Source organism: Mus pahari, chromosome 11 (genome assembly GCF_900095145.1).
Source record: "Mus pahari chromosome 11, PAHARI_EIJ_v1.1, whole genome shotgun sequence".
NCBI classification, from domain to species: domain Eukaryota; kingdom Metazoa; phylum Chordata; class Mammalia; order Rodentia; family Muridae; genus Mus; species Mus pahari.
Genome location: NC_034600.1, coordinates 58,338,574 through 58,344,749, shown reverse-complemented (window position 1 = coordinate 58,344,749; position 6,176 = coordinate 58,338,574). Strand labels below are relative to the sequence as shown.

The window sequence follows — 6,176 nt, the reverse complement described above, 5'->3', positions numbered from 1 at the left end:
TGTATGTGTGTGTGTGTATGTGTGTGTGTATGTGTGTGTGTATGTGTGTGTATGTGTGTGTGTGTATGTGTGTGTGTATGTGTGTGTGTGTATGTATGTGTATATGTGTGTGTGTGTGTGTATGTATGTGTATATGTGTGTGTGTGTGTGTGTGTGTGTGTGTGTGTAGCTAGAGATTCATGTCAGGTTTTATTGTACTACAACCTAGTTTTTGAGGCAGAGTTTCTCATTGAATCAAGAGCTCACTGCTTGGCTAGACTGGGCAGCAAGCCCCTGAGACCTGTCTAATTCTGCCTCTGCCAACACAAGGATCGCAGCTCTGAAGGACTGTGCCCAGATTTTTACATGGGCACGAGAGTCCGAACTCAGGTCCCCATGTCCACACAGTAAGCACTTTACTGACAGAGCCATCCACCTAGCCCTGTGTATTTAAAAATCACATTCAACGTTAAGTATTATTCACTATAGAACCATCAGTGTGAAAGATCTGCAGTCAGGCTTAGAAGCGTGTTGACCTGGGTGTACGTCCCCATGAGCAGACCGTGTTGGCTTTAGTGGGATGTGGAAGGTGTTAGCTGTCGTATCCAACCTGGTGCTGAGAGCTGCCTAGCCGGTCTAGGTCCTTGGCTCTTATTTTCCTTTCAAGACAGTGACTATTAGCTCCTGCTTAAATAAAAAGCAGAAAAGTGTAAGAACGACGTCAACAAAAAGCACACCATCTCATCCTTCCAAGAACCTAGGTTGACAATTAAAAAGGAGACGATGCTTGTCTAGGAAACTTAAACAGAATACAAAGGTACACAGTTCAAAGTGGAAGCTTGGCTTCTCATTCCAGTCTCCTTTCCCCAGTGCAATCGCTACCCACAGCCGTTTCCTAGGTGAGTCTAGAGGTGTGCTATGCTTTCTGGTAGCATCATTATATACCCCATAAAACATTTATAAAGCGGATCTCATTGATAATACTACTTTTCATTGTGGTTTTAGTTATATTACACTTTTATTTTTTATATGTCAAAAAATTCATACAGGCAACTCATAGGTCTCATGCATTTTAAAATGAGAAATGCGTTTCTGCATTATAGTTATACACTACTTTCCTTAATTCTTTTTGTTTATTTGTTTTGAGACATGGTCTTACCATGTAGTGCTAGCTGACCTGGAACTTGTTTATGTAGACTGGGCTGGACTTAAACGTGAGGCAGCCTCCCTTTCTCTGCCTCCAGAGCACATGGATTACAGCTGCCCCCAGCTACAGCTTCTAATCTCTCTTTGGCTGGTGCATTCTTCAGTTGGCTTTGTTCTTGTCATTCTGTAATATGGTGACATAGGCTCTTGCTCGCCTTGTTGAAGTTTTGTGAATATTTTTCACAGAGATCATTCCTTTTTTTCTTTTTATGATTTATTTTATTTATATGAGTACATTGTAGCTGTCTTCAGACGCACCAGAAGAGAGTGTCAGATCCCATCACAGATGGTTGTGAGCCACCATATGGTTTCTGGGAATTGAACTCAGGACCTCTGGAAGAGCAGTCAGTGCGTGCTCTTAACTGCTGAGCCATCTTTCCAGCCTCTACAGAGACCATTCCTAATGTGAAGGATTTTGGGCTCAACGTATGTTGGTGCTTTATAAAGTGCAGTGAATATTGCTAAACTTCTTTTTCTTTTAATTGGCTTTGTTGATTCCTTTGCTAACAAAATGGCTTCTTTTTCAAATATAAAAAAATTAAGGTTATAATTACATTTCTTTTTTATTCCTCCCTCCAAACCATCATATATACTCCTCTTGTTCTTCTTCACATTCATGCCTCATTATTTTCACTAGTTGTTATTGCATGCATATGTATGTATGAATCTATATACATATGTGTACACACACACACACAGACACACACACACACACACACACACACACAGTCTGTCCAGTCAATATAACGTTACTTGTAAGTATGTTTTCAGGGTTGACTATTTGCAGAACATCTTTCATTTTATTTTATTTTATTTTATTTTATTTTATTATTTTCTTTATTTACATTTCAAATGCTATCCTGAAAGTTCCCTATACCCCACCCCCGCCCCTGCTCCCCTACCCACCCACTCCCACTACTTGGCTCTGGCCTTCCCCTGTGCTGGGTCATATAAAGTTTACAAGACCAAGGGGCCTCTCTTCCCAGTGATGGCCTATTAGGCCATCTTCTGCTACATATGCAGCTAGAGACACAAGCTCAGGGGATACTGGTTAGTTCATATTGTTGTTGCACCTACAGGGTTGCAGCCCACTATAGATCCTTGGGTACTTTCTCTATCTCCTCCATTGGGGGCATTGTGTTCCATCCAATAGCTGACTGTGAGCATCCACTTCTGTGTTTGCCAGGCACTGGCATAGCCTCACAAGAGTCCGCTATACCAGGGTCCCTTCAGCAGAATCTTGCTGTATTTGCCGAACATCTTACAGAAGATTCTGCTAATCTCTATTTTTGTTAATAGTGTATGTAAGACTTACCTCACTGACACTCCAAACTGGTCTGAGGTATTCCTAGAGCAGGCATCAAGTTTATGTTCATTCACCCAATCCATCCAACAGGTGTCTACGATGTAGCAGGCACCGGTCAAGGAACGGGGGATGAAGCACGGGGGATAAAGCTGTTGCTCATAATCAGTTTCTCTCTTGTGCAAATGTGTGTGTGGGAAAAGGCAATACACACACAGCCCATTCCGGGGATGATAAAATAAAAAGGAATAGGGATATATAGAAAGGGATGGGACTCTGAACATGACAGCAGAGTGAGACCCGAGGGTGACAGAAGTCATTTTGTTATAGGACACTGTGCTGTAGAGGCGGCAGCAATTTTATTGTAGTCTGAGTGTTTGTGGTAAGAGGTTGTCAACTGTGGAGCTGGGAGGTCTATGTAAATGGGACAGTGTGATAGGACCCAGAGTTCAAGATGCAATGAGACTAGACTGATGAACTTAGAAAAATCCTGCTGAAATCGAAAGTCACTTTGGTCTCCAGGGAGATGGTGGGCCTTAATGGCTGCTCTGTGGCACATAACCTGTAGTTTGCTGGTGAGCATCTTCTGAGAACCTTAAAACACAGAGTGCAGACTGGGGAAACAGGAAGCGGGAGAGGCCACCCTTTAGTACCCCATTTGCTTTGTAAGGGGCTGAAAAGTAAGTTGACTGAAAAGCCTCTCTTCAGTTCCGCACTGTGCCAGCTTGTCCTGTGAGCCCGTTAGTAGGCTGGAGTACGCTTATACTTATTTGTGCAACTTTTCATTAAAAAGTGAAAAATGTCAGCGACAAGAACAAAGCCAAGTGTACATTTGAGAGAGGTGTACAGGATGGTCCCCTCTATGTTCCATGTTTTATGGCCTCAGCTCATCCCCAGAGATTAAAGGGAAGGGCGGTAGGGAGGAGTGGAGCTCCAGATGGGGGTCGTAGCTATGGTAACTACTGCTAGCTTTCTATGGTATTTTCAGTGAACATCATGTTCTACTCTAGAGGAGAGTGACAGCTTTCATTTTAGACAAGTAGTTGCTTGAGGGGTGAGTAAGCTTCCTGGACGAACTGGCTTTGCCTCTTCCTGCTTCAGCTGAGGAGCAGGAATCGAATAGGGTAATTCAGGGGGCATATTAGGACAAAGTCGGGTTTCCCAGAAGCTGTGCACAATACACCGAGAAACTGGTGTGTGGGGACACAACCTTGGTCAGGCACATCCCATTCTTAGCTATTACTCATGGCATGGTGGTCATTTGTTCTTGGTCTTCTGACAGCGGGACAGGAGCCAGAGTTGGGGATGCTGAAAGGTACCAGTGAAGGATGTTGTTGAGAGAAGGGCAGGTGCCCACAATGGCTTGGATACAGTTTTTTTTAGAGCCAAGACATGCGCTAAATTTTCTCTTATACCATCTTGATATTTCCATTTTAGGGCCAGGTCTACACAGTCAGTATGCATCAAGAGTATAAATAACTGTATAGTTGAGTCTAAAACTATTACCTTATGTGTCCAAAATGTGAAGACTGATGCCAAGGTAAGTTTGGATTTGAACGGTTTGGAGTCTCTTTTATTTGCTAAACAATAGTGCATTTGAAGGTAGCCCCTCAAAGAACTCTAAAGTAGATGTGTGAAGAAAAACCCAAACCTTCCTAACATTAAAAACAATTTTAATTTTAGTGGTTGCTGTAAGTGACCATTAAGTTGTCAGGAGAAAAAAATACCCTGGATGTTTTTTTGACAAAATTGGATTTTATTGCCATGAAACCTATGATCAACTCTGAAGACCTGCAATAAATGGTCCAAGAAGAAGCAGTGTTTCCTCTGTGTGAGAGGTCAGGGGGACAAAGTAAACAGGACTGTGGCACAGGAGACAAGCTCCCTCCACTCTAGGCAAACAGAACCTGGGGTGGAAAGAATCACCGCTGATACAGGAAAATTCTGCTCTCAGCTCGACAACTTCACCTTCTGCCTGACAGTCCCGGGCGAAGTCTCACTTTGCAAAGCAGCCGCCCGGAGAGTTCTCACCCTATTTCCTGGCAGAATTGCAATAACTTAGAGGTGTAATGAGGTCTTGGACTACTAGGGCCACTTCATCTTATAATAATACTCTGCAAAACACTCAAGCAGGACACATCTTCCCAAACACCTCTGAACAGAATGACAAGTGATTTCTGAGAGCCACAATATTTGGGGAAGAAATTCTATATCTGTATCTATATCTATATCTATATCTATATCTATATCTATATCTATATCTATATCTATATCTATATCTATATCTATATCTATATCTACATATGTATATATGTGTGTATAAACTATATGCATATAATTTGAAGTTTTATACACCCCCCCAAGGATGCACAATATGGTAATAGGTGTCTCCTTTGCAACCTGCCTGTATTAAGCAGACAAAAAATGTAGACGAATGGTACCTCTATTCTGTTTCCAGCAAAGTAACCCAAAGTCTGGAAAAATCAGTGGACCGTCAAACCACAGCCCAAAGGACAGTCAACCCAAAAGACTGCCTCTCCAAACCACACAAGAGGATGGAACTTTCCCCTGGGATGCTTCTTAGCAGCCACTCTTTTTCTTGGGGCAGTCATTTCTTCTGGAGAGAGTCAAGTCAATGGAAGCACCAATTAAGTACGACACAGAATTGTCCCACAAAGAAAATAAATGGCCTTTGTTCATTAGAACCGGGCTGGTGCACACATCCTGCTGCTTAGTGAAGGAAGACGAAATAACAGCCTATTTATTGTCAGCCACTGTTCTCTGGTGGCCTTTCAGGGATCGGCTGCCGTGAGCACCCATCGTGCCAGTCAAGGAGGGTGGATCCTCTGTGTTCTGACTGACCTGATCCAGCTTCATATCTCACTGACTGGTTATAAACACAGACACCCTTCATCAGAAACTCCACAGTTCTCTGGTTCTTTTCTTGCCTTGGGGTCTTTGTAAATTAATTTGGTAACTTACGCTTCTTGATAGTGGTTTCAGTCATAGGCTTCCTCCCATGTACTTTCACAAGGATTTTATAATTCTTACTCTTTTACTGAACTCCACCTTGATGTGCTGAGTCTCCTGGAGTGATTGAGCACAGGCAGGTGCTTTCTGTGACATTGAAAGCACAGTAATGATAATGGCAACTTTAAAATACCATCCTTCATTCCCAAATCCCAAGCTCAAAAATCTCCTCACGTGTCCAATAGAAACTTTCTTATAATGGATGATTGTTTCATGCAAAACAATTCTTTAAAATATTGTATTGAGATTACCTTCTGGCTATGTGTGCAAGCATTATATGAAACGAAGCTTTATTGTGTTTAGGCTTGTGTCCTACCCCCAAGATGTCTCATTATGTGTATGCAAATATTCAAGCAATTGAAAACATCTGAAATCTGAAACACTTCTGGCCCCAAGAACTTCAGCTAAACCCAACCTGTTAGGAGTAATAATAGCAGTAGGGGCACTGGTAGAAGAAAACAGCTGGCCTCGCTTAAGTATCTGTTGCAGATGCCTCCAGTGTTTAATCTCATGCATGCATCTGTACATCCTCTTGGTAGGAACATGATCCTGTTGTAGAGTCAGTTGTAGAGAGGCTCAGGGGACCAACACCTTATTCTCTCTCTCTCTCTCTCTCTCTCTCTCTCTCTCTCTCTCTCTCTCTGTGTGTGTGTGTGTG

General features: G+C 42.5%; 1 protein-coding gene across 6 annotated transcripts in view; it reads left to right on the top strand.

Moving 5' to 3' along the window:
• Npr3 (natriuretic peptide receptor 3) overlaps positions 1-6,176 on the top strand; it is a 66,753-nt gene that overhangs the window by 52,225 nt on the left and 8,352 nt on the right. The gene's annotated exons all lie outside the window — the stretch shown is intronic.